At 39.9% G+C, this 24,334-nt stretch overlaps 1 long non-coding RNA gene across 1 annotated transcript; it reads left to right on the plus strand.

Moving 5' to 3' along the window:
- Positions 1-526: 526 nt before the first annotated feature.
- LOC115653097 lies at positions 527-18,231 on the plus strand. Its single transcript, XR_004000841.1, has 3 exons — positions 527-537; positions 7,877-7,885; positions 18,152-18,231. It is a non-coding gene; the product is annotated as an uncharacterized LOC115653097 (long non-coding RNA).
- Positions 18,232-24,334: the final 6,103 nt, after the last annotated feature.

Below are 24,334 nucleotides of genomic sequence, written 5' to 3' on the forward strand. Positions count from 1 at the left end.
TTTTGTGTGTCACTGCCAGCACTGACATACATAAAGCTCATTTAAGGGAATCCTTTATGTTCTATCACCAATTCTTATTTCTCATATTATGTCCATCATCTGGAGATAGACTAGTCACATCCTGGATATGCACTTCTCCAGTGCAAGCAGGAGACTCCCCTAAATGAAGGGACCCAGTTAGAACCATTGCCAAGACACAGCAACGAAGAGGTTGACTTCATCGGCTGTTTAATGTGCATTAGAAGAACCAGTCTCATTTCTTATTGGAATACATCCTTTAAATATTGTGAAGAGTGTTGCATGGACAGATCCTCACTGGGACTTGGTGGAGGTGTAGGGGCTCCTGAATGGGACTAGTAGAGGGACCAATGAAGCTTTATTCATAAAAATTCTGCATTTTTTTCCTCCTCCTCTGGAATCTACTGAATGACTTAATAGGCTAGTAGCTTGAAGGCATGAAATACATGCCTTCCTAAAGAACTATATCATTGTCTTTAGTCCTGTTTCCTTATCCACCTAATTAACTCAGCCTTCCTAGTGTAATCCTTCATTTAATCACTCTTTGCAGTTGCTTCATTTCACTAAGATCTTAGTCTTTCCTCTTCTATCCTGATGTTTTAATTCCTTGCCTCAGAGATCACTGACTATTTGACTTGCGAAATCTTTAGAAGGATTTTTAACCCTAATCTATTAGCCTCAGAAGCAAGTGCTGGGGGCTTTTCATTTTTATCCGATGATTCATGGAGGGGGGGGGAAAGAATCTAAATAGGAATTCAAATTAATATCTAAATTGCTCAGATGCTCAGATTGCCATAACCAGTGGCTACATTTGATTCTATGAGATTTAAATTATTGTTTTCAGCTTCTGACAGTTCACTGGCATAACAGGACATTTCTGATTACTTAACACAGTCCTTAGCCAGATATCTTGCTATTATATGTCCATGCCTTTGCATATTTTCTTTTGTTAACAAAGACACCTTTAGTCACTCATTCACCATCACCAATGGCAACTGTGTTTCTATCTCCCTGCATGCTTACATCATCCCCAGTGTTAGAACATAAAAACATAAGAACGGCCGTACCGGGTCAGACCAAAGGTCCATCTAGCCCAGAAGCTGTCTACCCTTACCAGGTGCCCCAGAGGGAGTGAAGCTAACAGGCAATGATCAAGTGATCTCTCTCCTGCCATCCATCTCCATCCTCTGATGAACAGAGGCTAGGGATACCATTCTTTACCCTTATTGGCTAATAGCCATTTATGTACTTAGCCACCATGAATTTGTCCAGTTCCCTTTTAAACATTGTTATAGTCCCAGCCTTCACAAACTCCTCAGGTAAGGAGTTCCACAAGTTGACTGTGCGCTGTGTGAAGAAGTGTTCAATATCTTTCTTGGAAATCCCAGTCTTTTTTTTCTGTTGAGCAGGGGAGCACCATTCTATCATCACTAGACATGGAATGCTAAACTCTAGCAGAGAGGCCTACTGGATAGTATCTTGGCCTAGCATTTGGGAAAGCTAGGTTTTAGTCCTGAGTTCTGGATAACCTTAAGCATATAACTTTCTCAATTTGTAAAATTAGGAAAAATGATGCTCACCTCTTATGGTCAAACCATAGGGTTGGAAGGGACCTCCGGAGGTCATCTAGTCCGACCCCCTGCTCAGAACAAGGGCTTCTTGAATTGTATATATTTAGGGAATTTCTCATCTTTGCATTTTCCGTGAAATTTCCCACCTTGGCATAATCACTGGTGCAAGGTCCCTGGGGGCAGCAATGGTGGGTGTGCCTGGGATGAAATGTGACAAAGTTGGATATAAGGAATTTTTGGTCAATGTTGTCTGGCTGTGGAAAAAACTTCCAAAAGAGATCAGAAAAATGCACAGCCTGACCACCTTTAGGTCATATTGCAAGACATTTTTCCTTGTTCATTTCTCCCCGACACTATTACAATAACTCTCTCTTGCCCCCCACCCAAAAATCAAAAACCTACCCCAAGCTGAACATCTCATCACTCAAAATGGGAGAAGAGCAGCAGACTTCATGAAGTCCACTAGGGACCTTGCTAGGACAATCTTCCATGGAAAGCACTCCGACCCACATCTTCAAAGATATTTAGGATCCTAACTCCCATTGAAATCAATGGGAGTTAGATGCCAAAATGCTTTTGACAAACTGGGTCTCAGATACTAACGTGATGGACACCACTACAAAATCCTAAACACTGAGAAATTAAGTATGTATTCACCTGTTCTCTTTCATCTTACATTTCAACTGTAGGCTTTTTAAGGTAGGAAACTATTTTTATATCACGTGTACATCACCTAACACAATGGAGCCCTGGCCCTTGACTAGGGTCTCTAGGCACTACCACATTCCTACCAACATGCCATCAAGACCTTTTCTAAAGCAGGGTTCAGAACAGATTCTGAAGATGTAGAAAATAAGGTGATCAAATATTATATGGCTATAAAACAATTCTTTCAGTGTGATCTGTTAGATGGACAGCCAACTGGAACAACATTATTTTGCCTTAAAAGACAAGCCAGTGCTTTTTATTTTATTTTTTTACAATATTATTCCTAAAATGTAGCAACACTTTGATATCACTAGATAAATCTGTATGACTTTGTTATCACTCTTTCATTTGTGCAGACACTCTCTAAATTTAATAGATTCTTGAGGCAGCGTTAGTTGTAATATCTTGAGATCTGAAATGAAATGTCGGTCAGGTCAGGTTCATTTTCCCCTGCATGGCTTTGCTCCGAGAATTCATTGATTTCTGTAATTAAATGAGTTGGAAGTAAATCCCAACCCTTTGCTGCATGTTACTCATCAGAGCCAATGGCTGAATCTTAATAAGCTGTTTAGTGTGATCTTGTGCCAGAGTGGCTAGGTGTTAACACTTTCCCTAGCGCTACAATTTCATGTAGCAATCTGTGGTTATAATTGACTCTGCCAGGACAAAAGAAAGAGGAGGAGGAATGGTATTAGATTAAAATGAAACAGCATAGCTCAGAGAGTGGCTAGCTCAATGAATACAAAATTCTTCTCCCTTTGTGTAAATTCAACTCACCAGTTACAATTTTCTTCCTTTAAAAAAAATAGATTGCAGTGTTTCAAATTCAGATACTAGTTAGGAGAAAGCGATCTGAGGATGCTCCCTATAAAAAGAGCTTTGAAATGCAAACATTAAGATACTTAATTAATTATCCGAGATAATGGTGATGTCTGTATAGTGCTCTTTGTAATCAGCAGTTTGCCACTGCCAATGTTGTGTAGTCAACATGCATTATAAGACTGGGAAAACAATACTATTGTGGTGTTCACTGAGCTGCAAAAAATCAGATAATGGTGTGCTTAGCTTAAAGAGACCAATCCAGAAGGCAGGGGAAAAGAGACTATCTCATCATAGATGTACATTATGAAATAAAATGTGTACATTAATGCATAGGCCGTTGCAGGAAGGGAAAGAAAGATTGAACAGCTGATGGACAGATGTGTGTTGATGACATTTAATTGGTTACATTTTGCTTTCATTCACAACACTGACAAGGGCTTGGATATCACTGGCAAAGCAGATAAGAGAGAAAGACCTTTCTGAAAGAGCTTCAGTCATCTCTGCTGGAAAATCCCCTTTTAATAAGAGTCACTTTTTGCCCTATTTGTCTGCACACATCGGAAAGTCAAGATGACCTGTATGCAATGTTTTTGTAGCTGTGTTGGTCCCAAGATGTTAGAGAAGCAAGGTAAGTGAGGTAAAAATTTAATTGGACCAACTTCTGTGGAAACTTGAAAGCTCGTCTCTCTCACCAACAGAAGCTGGTCCAATAAAATATATTACCTCACCCACACTGCCTCTCTAACAAGCCTTCTAAAGTTTAGAATTCATAGAGGGGAGGTTTTTTAAAAGGGTTTATTCCTCTAACCCGGGAAATGTACCAAGACTGAGAAGGTTACACAGCTGTTACGCACATTTCACATTGGTAATATATTACTCCACAGATCCAGTGATAATGTCAGGCTACCTGGCAGTAGTCAGCACAAGTACTTGCTCATGGCAGATTACCCTGGGCACTGGGAAAATACATTGATGTGTTTTGAGACATGTAGTCTCATCGCTCCCTGAGTTTTCCTTTCAGATGACTGTGAACCTAAGCACTCAAAACATAAAGTCAAAATAAAGCCAGTTAGTCAAAGTGATTTTCCTGTTTTACATGGCAATTCACCTGAATGTCCTTGCCCCACACATATAGTTCTTATTCTATACCCCAACTCTGCTGTTGCCAGTAGGTGCATTAATGCTAATCAGCTTTCAGTATGGTTCTCTGCTGGGCCATATCAAGAAAAAATAATGTGTTTATGCTTCTTCTGAACAGCAGTTTTCTTTAAAAATGACTGTCAGCGTAAAATCCCACACTTTTCCACAAAGTGACTATATTACTCTAATGCTAGACATAGTTACTATTCCATAGCCCCTCATGACTATCTCCTACTGAATGGTTACCCTTTTATAGGCGCTTTCTTACCAGCAGGCATTTCTGCTCCTGGCCCTTTAAATTTAGCAAAACTGAACTATTTCAGCCCCATTTCTTTGAATAAACAGGACTATAGAGATTTATACAAATCCTTTTTTTAAATTAAAATGTACAGCAACAATTGTAGATGAAGGAGAAAAGATGAAAAGATACTATGAAGTAACAGAGGATAATAGGTTACTGAAAAATTATGAAAGAATCAGTGGAGTGCTAGTTAGTTTGTTAACTGTTAAGTGGTTTGGTCTGGCAGCAAAGGGGCGCAGGAACAGATCAATTTGCATTTTGACAAAGAACAACATGGAACCTCTTTCTCCACATGACCCCATGTCTCCATAGTCAGATCTGGAAGGAACTTTATCTAGGAGTAGCCCTCAGGAAAATGAAGTCCAAGGGGTGACTGGACTATAAAAGGGAAGAGCAAGAATGCCCATTTCTCTCTCTCCCTCCCTGCATCACCTGAGAATACAAAGGAACCAGTCTTGGGCCTTTGGGAAAGCTTCTGATCTGATAATTTTGTCAGCTCTGTTGCTGGAAGCATAAATTTCAACACTGTACAACATCTGAGACAATGGAGACTTCTTGAACATGCATGTCACAATTCATGGCAATTGCACCTAATGTTCCCACTAGATGTTCAAGCAGGGCATCCACTCTTAGGCTTCCAGTTTCCCATTGATCACCTTTCTTGGACAGAGACAGACATCTCTCATCCTCCTGGCTGGGGGTATTTCCAGAGTGTGAAGTTCCCTGTTAACACTATGAATTCCCCAGGAAGTCAGATTGCCTCAGAAGACCTGCTTTGCCTTCTCCTCAGAGGCTATAAACACACAGTTCTTTCTAAGTAAGGACAACTATTGTGAAGGCAAAAGCATTACACACGATATATTTAAAAAAAACAACTCAGAACAAGAACTGTTATGAATCTGAGTCACTCCCTTATACATCTTGGGGTTTTGATCTGGGAATAGGTAATTCATAGACAATTGGTTTTGCCTCAGGATGAAGCTTGAAAAAGTTAAGACCAGAGGTAAAAATTTGCATTCTCCTCTTCTCAAGTATTTCCTAGAAAACCCATTCAACTTTGTTTATCTTAAACATTCCTTCCTGTCTGGTTCATAGTTTAAGAGTCCTTTGAAGCTCATAACACTTGCCAAAGTTTACATTAATCATGTCTCCCGCATAGAGATGTTATGTACTATTCCACAATAATACATAAACAGTTGTATTTTTAATGTAATTAACTACTAAAATACTTAGACTTCATTCAGGGTATTGACATATTGGTCACAAACCACATTTAGAAACCACAGTCATTGCCACAGTCATTACAAGGGGAAGGGTGGCAATAAGAGAACTAGAGAAAGCAGAAACTGAAGAAATGGACTGGTGATGTGTGACCAGCAAGGGAAAGAGCCAGGAAATATTCATCCCAGATCAAAGTATAGAATAGTTTCAGGAATTTGGTGAGTCTGCTATCAAGGAACCAGTCTTTGGAGAAATGTACCAGAAAGCTCCAGTGGACATACTTGCTTTATACTTTACAGACATTTATCAGGTTGCTATCAAGAAAGGATTTTAGCCATCTTGAGAAGGCAAAGAATCATCTATATTAAGAAGAACAGGATTCAAGATTAGATGGGTTATGTAGTCATCAGGCAAGTCTCCACTGGTGATGATACATATTGCAATAGAGACTTGGTGCCACATGGAATATAGGAGACTTCTAGGATGTTGGAAGGGAGGTGATAAAGAGAAAAGGCGAAGTGATCTTCTTGGAAACCCTTCCAGTCCCATGAACAGGAGAAGGAAGAAAATATTGGTGGTAAACTATTGGCTCAGTAACAGATGTGAAGGTGATTCTGGTTCTGGGATGCATTGGCTCATATTCCAGTGACAGATGGGTTGTATAGAGGGAAAAGGCCTACATCTCACAAGTATGGGTACTACTAGTCTTCTTGGTTTTAGGCTACTTAGAGCAAATATGAAGGCATTAATCTACAATGCCAGCAGATAGTGTTGAGGAGGCAAATTTAGTAAATTGTGAACAAATTGAACCAATGTGTCAGAGAATGAAGAGAAGACATTTCTCAATTGCCAATATACCCGTGCTAGCAGGCTGGGGGAGAATGTGCATGATTGGAATGTTAAAAATATTAGTTATAATCTTTGTAGGAAGAACAGACTGGTCAAAGAGGTACAGGCATGTGTCTGTACATCAATGATGCCATTACTTGTTCTAGAGTTATGGGTAACACAGGAGCACAGAATATGCTAACTAACAAAGCCCAGGAATGGGTACTGGTGGAGTCTGCTACAGAACACTGACTCAAGCCAGAGAACAGGATGAGTTATTTCTTAAACACCTGCTAATGTGTGGAAAGAAAAACCTAGTGCTGTCGTGGGAGACACACTCAACATGTCATATAACCAGTAGTAAAACATTATTAAAGTTTCTAAAAGTGATAGATTTTTCTAACACAAGGACCTCATAATTATAGTGGATAAAGATCAATCATTTTTGCCGGATGTTGGTGGTTGCTTATGGATGGATGTTCACAGCCTGGTTACATTTAATATGAGCAAACAAAGGTTAGTCTTAATCAGTTAAAAAAACACACCCACAGAGCTTCAACAGGGTGAATTTATGAGAGAAATTGATTGGGGAGAAAAAAGTTGGATGGAAAAATGTGAATGAAAATCTTGGGAGCTTTTTAAGAAGAGTTTATTATATGGTCAAAAAGCCCCTATTGCACAATGGAGAAAGAAGAGAACTTTGGCTAAAAGTCCATCGTGGCTGTACAGAGGGATCTCTATATAGAGTGAAGGCAGCTATTAGAAATAAAATTATATATATATAATATATAACAAATGGAAATAGCTAGAAATCAATATATATATATTTTCTGCACATCATATCTTAATATAAAGTAAGCTAAAGACATCAGGGCAAAGTCCATGGCTAGCAGGGCTAAAGGACAATAAAGAGGGATTTTATTTTTTTTTAGTTTTGTTAGGAACACAAAACATCCTAGCAATGATATAGACTTATTACTAGACAGAGATGTAAAACTGTTGCTAATGATGCAGAAGGTTTCCACAAGTATTTCTGTTCTGTGTTTGGAAAGAAGCAGGATTATGTACTCCAATCATATGAGGTCGATAAGGTACTTTCCAGTCCATTAGTAAATGAGGAGGATGTTAAACAACATCTAGTAGGGATAAACATTTTTAAATTAGCAGGCCTGGCTAACCTGAGCCATCAAAGAGTTGGCTAAAGTGGTCTCTGGCCTACTGATATTAATTTTTAATACATCTTAAAACACTGGGGAAACTCAAGAAGACTGGAAGAGTATTAATGTTGTGCCAATATTTAAAAAGAACAAGTGGGATGACCTGCAGAACTATCAGCCAGTTAGCCTGATATAATTCCCAGGCAAAATAAAGGAAAAGCTTGTATGGGGTTTAACTGATAAAAAATTGGAATAAAATTCATGTTAGCCCCATGATTTTATAGCAAAAAGCCTTGTCAAATTAACCTGATTGATTTCATTCTTTGAAATTACAAGTTTGGTTAATAGAAGGTAAACATCACAGATAAAATATATTTAGAAATGTTGTAAGGCATTTGATGGGTACTGCACAACATTCTGATTTTAAAATTAGCACTATACAGTATCAGTAGAGCACATATTAAAAGGATTAAGACAGATCTCAAAAAGTAGTTGTCAAGGAAAAAAACATAATTGACTGGGGTATTTCTAGTGAGGTCTGCTGGGACTGGTACTAGATCTGGAACTAGTCAACATTTTCATCAGTGATCTGGAAGTAAATACACCTCTACCCCAATATAACACGACCTGACATAACATGAATTTGGATATAACGCAGTAAAGCAGTGCTCTTGGGGGGCAGGGCTGTGCACTCCAGCGGATCAAAGCAAGTTCAACATAACACGGTTTCATCTATAATGCTGTAAGATTTTTTGGCTCCCGAGGACAGCGTTATATCGGGATAGAGGTGTATCACTGCTGATAAAATGTGTGAGTGACTCAGTTAATAATGACAGAGCAGTCATACAGAGAGATCTGGCTTGTTCATTAACTTGGGCCCATTCAAACAAAATGTGTTGTAATACAGCCAAATGCTAAGTTATACGTCCACAAGCAAGGACTGTACACCATACCGATGGAATAGTGGACTCCATCGTGGAAAGCAGTGACTCAGAAAAGGAGTTAGGGGCTCACTGTGGAAAAACAACTGAACATGAGCTGTCAGTATGGTGCTGTGGCTAATGCGATATTTGGTTGCATAAACAGGGAGCAATGAGTGGTAGGGAGGTGGTTTATATCTGTATATACAGCATTAGTGAGTCCAGTACAGAACAGGGCGGTTTCTGGTGTGGGAGTGGTTGGGAAAGAAGGACAGAGAGGGCTTGGATGGCTTGTGGGGGAGAAGGGTGGAGATAAAGAACAGGGAGGGCTCTAGTGGTGAGTGGCACTGTTTCAAAAGGAGGCTGCACAGCCATCTGTCTTGGATGATTTAGCCAAATAAATCCTGCATGTTGGCAGGGGGCTAGATTAGATGATCTTGCAGTCCTTTATAACCCTATGGTTCTATGATTCTAAATAAAGGCAAGAAGGCTCAGCTGTTGTGTGTGTAAGGGGAGTTGTGTATTATTTAAAAAAAAAAAAAAGCAGGCAGTGCTTATAGGAGAGAGTTATGGAGTAGCCTTGTCTGGAAGTGTAGAGCTTTACATGGGCACCAGGCAGCTTCAGCTCCAATTCATCCTTATTCCAAGGCTTCAGGTTCCCAGTTCCCTGTGAACCAGGGAAACTCTGCCAGTCCCACTGCAGCCCCTAACCTCCCCAGAGAATCTTTCCCAGAGGTCTCCTTCTGTCCAGATCCGTCCTCTTGGTTAAAGGATTCTGCAGCTCTCCTCTATGGGGTTGATCATGATTCAAGAAGGCTTCCTCAGCCCACTTGTTTCTAGATTCCAGCCCCATTCCATACAGCTTCCCTTGGTACTTAGATTCATGCACTTCTGGATCTCCAGCACTCTCCTTCCTGGGGCTGGCTTGTGATTCAACCAGGCTTATCCAGCTCACCACTCCCCCTTCTGGTTTTCACACAAGGTTACCTCTTTCCTGATTCAATGCTGTCTTGCAATTCTGTCCTCTTTGTCCACTCCTTTATCTTCCTGTGTAACTTAACAGCCGGCTTAAAGAGGTTGCTACATGATTAACATCTGGCCCCCATTCCTGAGCTAGTCTACTGCTCTAGTGAACACCTGTTTCTTTAAAAGAGCCATGTGATGAACAGAGGTGGGTTAACCCCAACCCCTAACAGCATACCATTTCCAACAAGCTCACCTACCAGCAGTGGAACATGTACCACGCTTTGGGAATCTCCACTTCAGTCATAGAAAAGTTATTGGGTTCAATAAAAAGAAACAAACCAACTACATTTTCCCAGAAAATTTCAAGGGGAAAAAAGGTGGTTTCAACTGGACTGAAACATTGATAAAACTGACTTTTCTTCTGCTTTCAACCTTAAGCTTTTAATTTTGTTTACATTAAAAAAATCATGTTCAAATTAAAAATTGAAACTGTTTCAAAAATGTTGAAATGGGACCTGAATGGCAATTTCATTTTTAAAATGAAATGGTCCAAAACACTTTTTTGAAACTTTGATTTTAAAAAATGGGCCTTTTTTGTTTTTGCCAAAAGGTTATTTTGACGTAAAGTTTCTGACCAGCTCTATCTTAAACTCTGTGCATCTTTGAAAAAGTACCATGGGATCTTTAAAAAATATAAAAATACCACAATTCTGGGGCTGCATAGACAGACCATCACAGGGCTTGATCTTTCACACTGCTTTATGGAAGCTGACTTCTTTAGGAATACACAGCATTTTGTAGGACCATCAAACCTTTAGATGTTACAATCCTATCTGAAAGTCCCCAAGCACTAATCTGCCTGCTTGAAATGATTATCCTCCAAGAAATGAAACTGAGTGAGTGAATTTGTGGTTCCAGGACATTCAAAGATTTCAGACCCAAATCTTTTGCCAGTAAGCCCTCTCTACTGGTTTTAATGTTAGGCAGTGGGTGTAGGGGGACAATGTTATGTTAGCCTGGAAGTGAATGTATTAGTAACTTTTTTGTAGATTCATAGAGTTTAAGGCCAAAAGGAACCATTAGATAATCTAGTCTGACCCCCTGTCTAGCACAGACCATTAAACTTCAGGCTCTATATTTAACTCAATATCTTGTGTTCGACTAAAGTATATTTTCCAGAAAAGGATCCAGTCTCGATCTGAAGACATCAAGAAATGGACACCCCATCATTTCTCTTGATTTAACAGCCTTCATTTAGGTCTGTTATTAAAGGATCAGCATCCCAAGTGTGGTCTATGGGAAAGCAAGCACCAAATGACAACTCAACCATATTTTGCACTTTTTTTCTCCACTGGACTAATTTTTTTGCACCATTCTAGCCATTTTCCACAATATTTCTTGTATATTTTTGGTGATGTGAAATTCACAATCAGAAAGTGCAAACATTAACATCTTAAGGGAAAAGTACAAAAGACTTGTAGACAAAGATATAATTTGCCTTTTGACTTAGATTTCTTCCTCCTCCATCCCTAAACTTATGTCATTACTACATATCAAAGGGCAATAGAAATAAAGTTGCAATCAGAAAAATAAGCCAGAAAAAGCAAAACAGAAAAAACAAAGTAATTTTATTAAACTGTATAAGAAACCTACCTAACTGAGCTGGAAAATTTAAATATAATTTATAGTACAATGCATGAGAAAAATCAATAACATGTTCATATAAAATAAAATTTGTAGCAGTTACTGTAGATTTTTAAGTAAAAGTATTGACTGAAGATTCTAATCAGCAAGATGCATGAAGGTTAATCCAGAAAAGCATTAGAACATGCTTAGGAATAAATGAATTCAATTTGAATGTATCACTAAAATTATTTTTTGATCTAATGGAGTGATAATTGAATTCTTTTTCTAATCTGAAACAGGGGAGATGATAGCACCACAACATAATTACTTGTCTGGTTAAATACATCGTCCTTTTTTGTGGAAATAATTTGCTTTCAGATTCATGCTGAGAAGCTACAAGCTCCTCTTTATCATAATATAATTTAACAAAATGTAGCATCAAATTAAACCAATTTGGAAAATTGAAGAGTCTTTGGGTCTCAGCTCTTCAATCATCCTCCATTGTCATGCTCAGCTAAGAAACAGGGCATTAAAGGGAAAAAAGCTTGAAAAAAGGGACTGTCTTTTCTTATAACTGGGCCAGGGGAAAGATGTCCTTTAAGATGGAAGTGACTCAAGGGTTTGTGTTAGAGGTACACAGAATAAATTCCTGGGTTGCTACAACTCTGTTAAGGCTGTCTCAGGAATGCCTGCAGTGAGATCAGTTTATCACAGCAGGCCAAAGTCTCAGGTTGAGTAGCAAGAAGGATTCTGTAATATTGACCAAGCTTTTTCCTCAGAAATGAATGACAGCATTAGTGCAGGATAACTGAATTGCTTTTCTTATTAGTCCTCATACCAAGGAGAATTGTCCTGTGGTGAAGAATAATGTGTGTGCTGCTCAACAGGTCACTGGCTACAGGTGAATAAAAATCCATAATGGTTGGTCAAGTGTTGAACATGTCCACCTAGTAACTATATGTTTTCTTGTGGACAATGCTGCAGAAAGCAAAATTGAAAGATGTTCTATTCACTGGAATTTCCCTGTAAAAAATATCAGCGTTGGAAAGAATAGCTAGAGTTAGCAAGCTGAGCTATTTATTTCAAAAGACTCCTGAGGTGGTTAGTCCTAACAATTGATTTTGCCTTCACAGTGATCTTGTCCGGAAGATTATATCCCTGAGATTAAATGTTATTTGTCTCCTCCACACACACACAAAAATCCCCAAATGTTGTTCCTTGTGGAATTGGAGAGGAGGAGGAGACTTTTTATCTCAGGCCCTAACTCAGAAGTCCGGAGCATTTAAGTATATGCTTAAGCACAAGCAGAGTCAAGGATTTAAATATAAGCTTAAGTATTTTACTAAATAGTGTTAGTCTTAAAGCACGTGTTTAACTGGAACCTTAAGTCCCAATCCTGCAATGAGAACATACTGTGCAGACACCTACTGAAGTCAGTAAGGCTCCCTGTGAGTGCAGGGGTCCTCCAATGTGGTTTTCAACCAATGGGACTTAGATGGTTAAGTTCCAATTTTGAAAGTGACCTAGGCACTTATGCCCAGATCCTCAATAGTAGTTCGGTACCTAACTCCCACTGAAGTCCCATTAAACCTATACCTTTGTAGATTTGGGCTTCAGTGCCTACGGCACTTTTGAAAATGGGATTTAGCCATCTGAGTCTTAGGCCTTGCAGCACAGAACAGAGTGAAACCTAAATACTTTTTTTTTTTTTAAATTGGCCTTGGGGTCTTGTAAATGAAATCCTGGGTCACCTGTCACTTTGTAGCTATTGCCACTAAACTGCACAACATGATCAACTGGAACTCACAGAAACAGAAATCAGGTCCTTGTGCTCTAAGAGAATCGGCTCCTAACAAAAGAGCTAAAGTAGAGTCTGTTAACTGTTAATGATATAGCAGCTGGGACATAATAAAGCAATTCTGATTCCATCCAATTTAGATAAATTGAAGTATCTCATTTATTGTGAGATTCACCATACAAAGAAGAGAATTTTGTGACTCAATCAGTTTTCGCTTTGCTAGTATTTCAGGGAAGATGAAATACCACTATTTTGGCCAGCAATTAGATTTATTGTGTGTCAAAAATGTAGTGTAACCACACAACCCTCCTTCTTATGCCTGAAATCCATCCAGTGCCTTCCTATATATTATATCCAGTTCAACTCCTCATCCTCACCTTTAAGGCCCAACAGAATCAAAACTCTGCTACCATCTGTAAACTCATTTCCTCCTACTGCTCTTGTTCCTTGAGAGATGCTCCCAATCCTTTCTGCTTATGTGCATGAAAGTAGTTCTGTTCCTTTAAATACCAATGCTTACCCTAGCTATGGAGCAGATTATGCCACACACAGGGTATGCCTACACAATGGTCATGCGTGTGATTTGCTGCTTGTGGAGAAGTACCGGTGCCAGCTGTGATCCAGCTAGCTCACTAAAAATAGTAGAGCAGATGCAGTGGCATGGGCTGCACAAGCTCTGTTGACTCCACCCCACCTATTTGGATGCATACTCACTTGTGCAGCCAGCAATGAAGCCTACACTGTGACAGCCTCACTTCTAGCTAGCTAGCTAAAGTACAGCTAGCATGAGTACATGTACACAAATTGCAAATTGCACCTGCAGCTGAAATGTAGGCTTGCCTTTACTCAGGCTGAGTAGCACATTACTCCATGAGTAGTAGTATTGATCTTAAATGTTCAGCTCACCCACATTTCCAATCATCTCTCAACCTTTTTTCAGACTGTCTGGCCAGTTTGGAAGAAAAAAAATAAATGTGTTGATCGTTACAATCCTGAATGTAATATCCAGAAAGTGAGAAAATGTGTCTAGCAAGATGGTTAGCAGCAAATGAAAAATTATAAAATTAAAGTCAAGGGATATTTTAGCTACATGTTTTATTGTTAGAAATAATTACATTCCATCTCCCCCCACCCTCAACCTGCTAGTCACCATATATAATAGATTGATGAAATGGTAAAGAATCCTCTGTTAGCTACGGCAAGATTATATCTATTATTTATAAGTGCTAAAATTTTGGCAGGGACATAATCCACCTTCTCACTTTGAAGACAAACTGGAGATTAATACAAGCATGAATTAAGGGAAAAAATCAGGCAGGGTAAAGCTAGTGTGACAAAATGAACACTTGTACTTCACTATTGCTGCATGAGGCACAGAGAATTACCTGTCAGCTGATAAACAGGATGAATTGCCTGCTTGTCATATCAAAAGCTTTTAGCTTTAATCTGAAGATAATGAATATATTGCAAGTTTTACAGAGATAGAGCTGAATTTTGGCTTCATTCTGGGGAATTTAAAAATGAAATGTCCTGCAGTTTGATACTGGAATTACCTAATATGTCCTAATATTTTATGGCTTATTTATTTTATTTAAACTATCAAGACAGACTGCCTCATGCTAGTAGGCTGTAAGTGGGAAGATGTCTTTCAACATACTATATGTCTCTTTCAAAATCCTATATTAATTGATGTATTGTTAGTGATACCAACTACCACAGTAAAGAGTAAGATAAAAATACACAGAGACAGATGGTAGATAGGGCCGATTAGGAAGAACCATTTCTAGTACCAAGAGAATTAGTTGAACTGATAATTAAAGCATCTAGCCAAACACAATTTGATTGGGACAAACCAGAATAGCTTTTGCAAAGTAGAACCATATCTCCCCAGTCTACTAGCTGTAAATGCTAAAGAGGGAGAGAATGCATATAGGATGATCTCAGTAGATACCGGTAGTAATGGAATTAAATCTATCTATATTAGGAACTTAGATGTTCCCCTTTATTCTACTATCTGAGCACCTCCCAATCTTTAATGTATTTATCCTCACAACACCCTGGTTAAGTCAGGAAATGCTGTTATTATCCTCATTTTGCAGACACACATGGTAGATCTACACTACAATGAAAAACCCATGGCACCAAGTCTGAGGGCTTGTCTACACTACAAAATTAACTAGACTTTATCTAATTCGGCCTTGAGCCTCTGAATTAATGAAGTTGATTGTGCGTGGTCACACCATGCTCATTGTCTCGATGGAGTGAGTCCTCACTAGCAGTGCCTGCATCGATGCACAAAGCAGTGCATCGTGGGTAGCTATCCCAAAGTGCAACTTGCCGCAGTGTTTTCTGGGAAGTTTATGGAATGCCTCACGGGACTAAAACATTGACAAAGGGGAGAATAGGAACTCTGTGTCGGCATCCTATAATGCACTGTGCTCCCTCCCTCTTATCAACGGCAAACAACCCAGTGGTTTTCGCCTCTTAAAATCGCCACGTGTACGTCGTAACACCAGAAGGATGGAGCCTGCTCAGTTGTGCACTCTTGCTGTCAGTATCTCAAACACATCGCACCTTGTCCTGCAGTATTTCCAGAGACAAAGTAGGGCCCGTCTCATGTAACATACCAATTTGCTGCAAGCTGCCCTGCTGCAAACCACTGAAAAAAACAATTCACACTTGCTGGTGGCAGTCACAGAGCAGCTGCATTCTGTGCACCGTTTCTCGTCCTGTGAAACAAACACTGACTGGTGGGACTGCGTTGTTTTGCAGGTATGGGATGATGAGCAGTGGCTGCAGAACTTTCAGATGAGGAAGGCCACCTTCCAGGAACTTTGTGCAGAGCTTTCCCCTGCCTTGAAAATCAGCAACACAAAAATGAAAGCTGCTCTGTCAGTGGAGAAGCGAGTGGCGATTGCTATTTGGAAGCTTGCAATGCCAGACAGTTACAGGTCAGTGGGGAATCAATTTGGAGGAGGTAAATCAACTGTGGGAACTGCTATGCTTCAAGTGTGAATGGCCATTAATGTACCGCTATGAAGGGTAGTGAGTCTGAGAAATGTGCAGGACATAGTGGATGGTTTTGCTGCAGTGAAGTTCCCTAATTGCTGTGAGGCAATAGATAGCACATATATCCCCATCTTGTCACCAGACCACCTTGCCAAAGTGTACATAAACCGAAAGGAATACCTTTCAATAGGGTTGCAAGCGCTGGTGGATCACAGGAGCCGTTTCACTGACATCAGCGTAGGATATTGGGAAAGGTTCATGACATGTGCATCTTTAGGAACTTGGATCTGTTCAAAAAGCTGCAAACCGTGACTTTCGTTCCAGACCACAAAGCCTAGAGTTATCCTGGGGGACTTAGCCTACCCCTTGGCTCATGAAGCCATACATCGGCTGTCTGGACAGCAGTAAGGAATGGTTCAACTATAGGCTCAGCAAGTGCAGAATGGTGGTTGAATGTGCCTGTGGTCATTGAAAGGGTGCTGTAGAAGTCTACTAACAAGGTTGGACCTTAGTGAGGAGAACATCCCCATGGTTATAACTGCCTGCTGTGTGCTCCGTAATATCTGTGAAAAAAGGGGGGAATTTTCTGCAGGGGGAAGCACAGTTGAGACAGATTGCATGGCAGCCATTTTTGAGGAGCCAGACACCAGGGCAATAAGAAGAGAATAACAAGGGAATTGCATATCCATAAGGTTTTGAAAAACAGTTTCAGTAGTGAGTCACAATAATGTGAGCTGTTTGTCTGCATTGTGCTTTCCTAAACCTTCACCTGGCTTGTTTCACTGTCCCTGTAAAGCCAACCCCCACACCCAAGTCCACTGCTTCTCCTCAGTAAAGAACATTTATTTCTCAAATCCATTTACTTTATTTAACAAACATAAGTAAAGAGGAAGAACAGAAAAAAAGGTAACTTTGGGGAAAAGGGATTGTAAAGTTGAAACGAGAAGTCTCCAAAAATGTGTCCTAGGGCATGGTTCTTATCTCAGAGCCTGGGGCAGAGGAAAAAAGTTCTTTCATAAAGCCTCTCTGATTAATTTGCAGCTTCTCAGAGTCTCTCCTCCCCAGCAGCTTCAGTTCTCTTATAAGGAACCAGCTAGTTGCTGTTCCTTCTCTGGGCTAGGTGTCTCTGGTGGGCTCATTTAGCAAGCCTGCTCCAGGCTTCACGTTTCCTGCAGGCAGCTCCCTTGCTCCCTTTGCTCTTGCACACTTTACTCATAAGTGTAGTCTTCTCTTACTCCAGTAGTCCTCCTCATTTCAGTTTGGAAAAAGAGATCCTAAAACTTTTCCCCAGCAGCTTCAAATCTGGCCACCTCCATCAGATTCGTTTGGGCCTTGCTACGTCACTTATTCATTATATCTGATAATTAGAATGAGATTCACTGCTAAATTTTCCTGGCAAATACACACAGGTTGATATTTCCAAAATAGTCAAGGGGATGTAGAGACATGGTTTCCATTGAAATTAAGGGACGAAATGTGTTTAAATCTTCTAGACTGCTTTGCAAATCTCAGATACAGGTCTCTATCCTGAACTCTCCTTATAGCTGCATTGCAAGAATACTAGAACCTCACTGCCACCTGCTTAGTCACCTCCTGTAGTTGAAGTTTGTAGATACTTTGACACCCAGTGGAATTTAAAACTAAGAACTAAAATCTGCCTTCAGATTAAATTTAGTTTTTGACACCCGAGAGTGAAATTCAATTCCTGAATGGCAATTTTTTCCTCTTCTTTATTTCATATAAATTATTCTTTATTACTCCTCTAGGAGGTACATGAAATAGGCTCATCTTTGTGAATCAGGAATAAACACACATACATACACACAGCAGCGTATTATACAAGCCCCCTGAAGACTCCAGGACCCCTGAATCCTCTGGGCGGCCCTGCTGGAGAAGAGAAGACTGAATGGAGATATGATAACAGTTTTCAGGTATATAAAAGATTGTTACAAGGAAGAGGGAGAAAAATTGGTCTCCTTAACCGCTGAGGATACGAAAAGAAGGAATGGGCTTACATTTCAGCAAGGGTGTTTTAGATTGGACATCAGGAAAAACTTCCTGTTAAGTTATTTAAGCACTGGAGCAAATTGCCTAGGGAATTTGTGGAATCTCCATCACTGGAGTTTTTTTAGAACAGGTTGGACAAACACCTGCCAGGAATGGTCTAGTTATTACATAGTGCTGCCTGCATGCAGGGAAGTGGACTAGATGACCTATTGAGGTCCCTTCTAGTCTTACACGTCTATGCTTCTCTGAGTGTATTTTGGCTCTTAAGAGCCTAAATCCCTTTTGAAAATGATATTTAAGCTTTTCAGTCAATTAGGCATTGCAATGCTGAGTGCATCAATATACTTAAATATGTATAAATATCTGTGCCTCACTGATCATGAAATGTGCAAAAATCACATCTTAGTTTCAGATGGAGGAAAAAAAGCAAAATTTCAACACACTTGCTCAAAAAGCTGTTCTTGTATGTATGGCCCAGCTCAAACAGGGAAGGATAGAAGGATCTTGTGAGAAAATCCTCATCTTGACAGATTCCCAGTCCAATATTAAGAAGACACAGACATTTACCTGGATGGAATGGGGCCTAGCTATTCTCCAAAATGTAAAGATTCTAGGGCTGTCAAGCTATTAAAAATTAATTGTGATTAATCACACAATTAATCGCACTGTTAAACAGTAATAAACTTTAGAGCTTACAAGTCCGCTCAGTCCTACTTCTTGTTCAATCACTCAGACAAACAAGTTTGTTTACATTTGTAGGAGATAATCCTGCCCACTTCTTGTTTACAATGTCACCTAAAAGTGAGAATAAGTGTTCACATGGCACAGTTGTAGCCAGCGTCACGAGATATTTATGTGCCAGATGTGCTAAAGAATCATATGCACCTTCATACTTCAACTGTTATTCCAGAGGACATGCGTACGTGCTGATGATGGGTTCTGCTCAATAATGATCCAATGCAGTGTGAACCAATGAATGTTCATTTTCATCATCTGAGTCAGATATCACAAACAGAAGGTTGATTTTCTTTTATGGTGGTTCAGGTTCTGTAGTTTCCACATCAGAATCTTGCTCTTTTAAAACTTCTGAAAGTATGCTCCACACCTCATCCCTCCCAGATTTTGGAAGACACTTGAGATGCTTAAACCTTGGGTTGAGTGCTGTAGCTATCTTTAGAAATCTCACATTAATACTTTCTTTGCATTTTGTCAAATCTGCAGTGAAAAGGTTTTTTGCCATACTGGTCATACCAATGATCCATCTAGCCCAAAGTCCTTTCTCCGACAGTGGCCAGTAGCAGAACTTTCAGGGGGAGCATTCAGAACAGGGCAATTTTGGAGAGATCCACCCTTCCTCTCATGGCTTCTGATAGAGGTTTAGGGTCAACCTGAGCATAGGGTTATATCCCTGTCCATTTTGGCTAATAGCTATTGATGGACCTATCCTCCATTAACTTATCTAATTCTTTTTTGAACCCAAAGTTATACTTTTGGCCATTACAATTACCATTCCCAGAGCTGTCTTGACATTAGTGGTAGGGCACTGGTCTGGGAGTCAGGAGACGTGGTTTCTAGTCTCAGCTCTGCTACTGACCTGCTCTGTGATCTCTGGAAATCACTTCACCACTTCAGATGTCCATTGTCTTTCTAATCTATTTAGCCTGTGAGCTGTTTAGAGCAGAGCTCATCCCCTCACATTCTAGGGTGCAATCTGGGCCAATGAGTGGTTGTGTTCATCATCTGCCCTGTGACCTTGGGTACCTTAAAATGCTTTGCTGCCCTAGCTCACTTTTCTGACTGCTCCCAGACAGCATATAAATGTGGACTGACTGTCTTTGTGATAAGCAACCTTGGACCAACATCCTGCTTGTTATACTGCAACCGCACTTTGGCTCCAGCAATCTTGATTACATGTTGCTAGATGACCCCGAGACACACCAGTCCCAATTTTTCCTTGAAACCATGTGTTCTGCAATGTCAGACCCTCTCCTGGACTAATAAGGAATAATAAGGTTTGATTATTCCTCTAAAGAGACAAACTGCATAGTGTATCACTTTAACTGGAGTTAACTAACACTTCAATTCAAACACAGTGTTAGGCCTGGGCTACACTAGCGGGAGGTTCGAACTAAGATAGCTACGCTATTCGCATAGTTGAAGTCAAAGTATCTTAGTTCGACTTACCTGGCCGTCCTCATGGCAGCAAGTTGTCTGCCGTGGCTCTCCCTTCAACTCCGCTTACTCCTCCTGCCAAGATGGAGTACAGGCGTCAATTCGCAGATTGATTTATCGCATCTGGACAAGACATGATAAATCAATCCCCGATACATCGAACACTACCCACCAATCCAGCGGGTAGTATAGACATACCCTTAGATAGTTTTGGATTAAAAGTAAAACAAGTTTATTTACAATAAGAGATAGGATTTTAAGTGAGTTCAGGTATAAAAGATTGTGTTGCAAATGGCTACAAGCAAATAAAAATGGCAAACACTTCTAGAGACTAAGACTTAACAAAACTACAATCTAGGTACAAGGTACAGTAATAGTTTTATCACACTATCTTCCAGGAAGATGACAGATCACCTCTTTGGTCAGGATCAGCCACAAAGTCTAAAGTACTTGGTTCCTTTTTCTTAGGTGAAAGATCCCTTGTGCTTCTGTGCTTCTCTTTTATAGTCCTGTGAATCTTTGAAATGGACTTTTTTGAAGGTTGCCCTTCAAAGTAAAATACATTGAAGCTGTGAGGAAGGAGTAATGGAGTCTTGTGGTGAAGAAAATTCCATGCTGTTGTTAGCTAAAATACAAACTGATCTGTTTCTGCAATCTTTCCCCTCCTGCTGTGATGATGAGTAGTTATCTCCTTTCCTTGTTAGCTTGATGGTTTTGTTTACTCTCTGTGTAAATGTATTCCCGTTATCTCTTAATGTACCTTGGAAGTACCATCCAGGTGGCAGAACCACATTCCTTTGTCTAGTGCAGGGTAACTTCAGCCCTGCTTGGCAGACACTCATTAAGAACATAATTCCCTATACATGTGTAATTTTGAATTTTTCCTCTGTACATCCACACCACATAATAATATTAATGATCAGTATATTATTAGCTTTCTATTAGTATCTTACATGGCACCTTTTAGGGATAGGTTGGGGGACACTGAATATGTCAGGCCAGCTGCTACTCACTGCCAGATACCAGTAGTGTTGCCAATTTTGGTTAGATGTGTTCCTGGAGCTTTTATCACATGACATAATCTTTAATTAAAGATTAATCTTTGATTCCTGGAGACTCTAGGACAATCCTGGAGGGTTGGCAGCTCTACATAACAGGGAGCATCTTACACTGGGATGCTGTTAGTGTCACAGGGCCATTACGTATTACCACAACACAAGGAATAATATAAATATTAGGCAATATCACCAGAGAGAGGTTGGTGGGCAAATAAGAGAACAATAAATAAGAAAAAAAGGTTTATTTAAATCTACACCACTGAAAATTACAAGGGAAAGTTTTAAAAAAATCAGTGTTTCCTCAATGAAAAAGGATTTTAACAGTGAAGAAATAAAAATGCTCTTTATGCTTCTAAAAGTGCTTTACAAAGAATGAAGGAGAAAAAAACCAAACACATAAACATTGGGAAAAAATGGTAATTGCTGGTATCTGTTTAAGGTTCAGGGCAGCTTGTGATTGTTATGGCAGGTGAGGCATAAATCACAAGATTATTATTGACAAAGAGTCCTGTGGCACCTTATAGACTAACAGATGTATTGGAGCATAAGCTTTCGTGGGTGAATACACACTTCGTCAGATGCATAAGATAATGATTTCCACTCTTGCCCAATGTACAATTTAATAGCTATGAAAAACTTACCTTAGTGATAGTGAAGAAGCAGCAGGCTGACCAGGGAGATGGAGCCATCACCGACACTGCTCCTGGAACTGATATGGGAGGCCGAGCATGAGGCAGACCCAAGTTTCAGTGGAAGCTCCTTCCACACATACACTGAGCCCACCCTGTGAAGAGGAGTGTTTATGGGCGGGGGAGATGCAGGCCCCATCCCTGACCCTGCATATCCCCAGCAGCCCAAGCTTAACTGAGTGATTATCATAGCAACGCCTTTATAAAGTGACTACTGGACATGATAAATTGCCATGCTAACAAGATAATTTCTTGAGGCACAATTCCCTATACCAAGATTTGCACCTCTGTCATAAACAGATAGTTAAAGGTTAATGTCTCTCTTACCTATAAAGGGTTAACAAACAGGGACCCCAAACACCTGACCAGAGGACCAATCAGAAGACAAGATACTTTCAAATCTCATGGGAGGGAAGCCTTTGTTTGTGGGTTTCGGGTTTGGCTTTGTTCTCTCTGGGTCCTGGACGGGACTAGAGGTGCAACCAGGTTTCTGCCAATCTCCCTGCTACAGTCTCTTATCTATTCAGAATTGTGAGTAAGAAAAGGCAGTCATAGTCTTTTAAGCTGTTTTTTTTTTCATTTACATATGTGTATTTGCTGGAAGTAGCTTAAATTGTGTTTCTGCTGGAGAAAGTTTTTTTCTATTGTTTATAAGTTGAAATACCCTGTAACTGTTTACCATTTAAAGTGCAGAGATAAACCTTTTACTTTTTCTTTCTTTCTTATTAAAAGTTTTGCTTTTAAGACCTGTTTAATTTTTTTTCTCCTAGTTAAGGTTCAAGGGAATTGGTGGGGAGAAGGGAAGGATAAATTTTCTCTTTGTGTTATATTCATGCAGCTTGTATTGCCTCTGGGTGAGGGGGAAGGTAACACTCTTCTCGGTGTGGTGATTCAAAAAGTTGAATCAGGCGCTCTCTTAGTGTTCCCAGGGCGGAAAGGAGCTGGGAGGAAGAAGGGAGTGGGGAGGGAATGGCTTATTTCCCTTTGTTGTTGAGACTCAAGGAATCTGGGTCTTGGGGTCCCCTGGGAAGGTTTTGGGGGGACCAGAGGGTATCAGGCCCTAAAAATTCCTGATTGGTGGCAGCCTATCAGATCTAAGCTGGTAATTAAGCTTAGGGGAATTCATGCTAGTATCCATATTTTGGACGCTAAGGTCCAGAATTGGGAATTATACTTGACAACCTCACACAGCACTATGTTTTTCAAAATTTCTGGCATTGTGTTTGGCTACTGGAGAGGATGAATTGTGACATTTAAATCAAATCACAATTTGTCTTTAAATCAATTAAAATAAAAAAAGAAGATGCAAAATGTGTATTGTAGCTTTTGGGAATTCTTGTTAGGCTCTGCCTCACTTGTCTGGGCTGATGAGCTGCCCCTGTTGAGGTTGGCTTTAATCTGATGACTCCATTGTTATCCTACATCAGACTAGGGGAGTAATTAGATTTTGTACCTGCTCCCTGAAAGTTAGTGCATATTAAAGTACATATTAGATTCAGTAACACTGGAATGGACCGATGTGGATTTAAGTGGAGATGGTGGAAAGATACACTTGAGGAGATTAGGTCATTTATCACACATTATGACATTCATTTCAACGTGATATTCCCTTGTTAGGGTGCAGGTCAGCCATATCCTTTTAATTCTGTCAGCTAATTCAATTCCAAACTTCATTTGAATGAAAGGGTCTATGGTGGCATTTTCTTTGTGTCCTGTCATCCATATGAGTTCATTTTATACTGATACGATTGGAATGGGAATGGGAGAAGTTCAATATGCAGTCCCACCTGTTCTAATTTGTTAATAAACATGTTGTTTGCCCTTATTTAGCACATTTTATCCAGGGATTTCAGAGCTTTTAATTATTTCTTTATATTTATTAATAGCCTAAGGATTGTATGTATGGAAGTGGGGATGGGGTGTTTAGGACCAGAGCTCATTGAAAAAATATGAAAATTTTAGCCAAAAAATGTCTTTTTATAGAAACATTTAGAATTTTCAGCTAGTTCCACTTAGGACTCAAGAGTTTCCATGTGTGTGTGTGTCCCTGCACAGGGGTTGCTTTGAATCCTGTTGGAGAGGTCAAAACCCACTTCCTAGTTTCCCCTGTGAGGAAGTGGCTATGGTTGTGGTGATGGTCTCATCACCTCCTTCCTCGTGCAAAATGAGTGTGGAGAAGTGAGCATGTTGCACACTTCCTAATGAAGGTGGAGCTCATTCCATCACTTTGGCAAGCACTTCTCCTGAGCACTACAGCAACCAGTTTGCCCCAGTGCACTGACATTCCAGCATGCATGTAGAATGTAGGGCAGTGTCTTTCCCT

This window comes from Gopherus evgoodei, chromosome 6 (genome assembly GCF_007399415.2).
Source record: "Gopherus evgoodei ecotype Sinaloan lineage chromosome 6, rGopEvg1_v1.p, whole genome shotgun sequence".
Lineage (NCBI taxonomy): Eukaryota > Metazoa > Chordata > Testudines > Testudinidae > Gopherus > Gopherus evgoodei.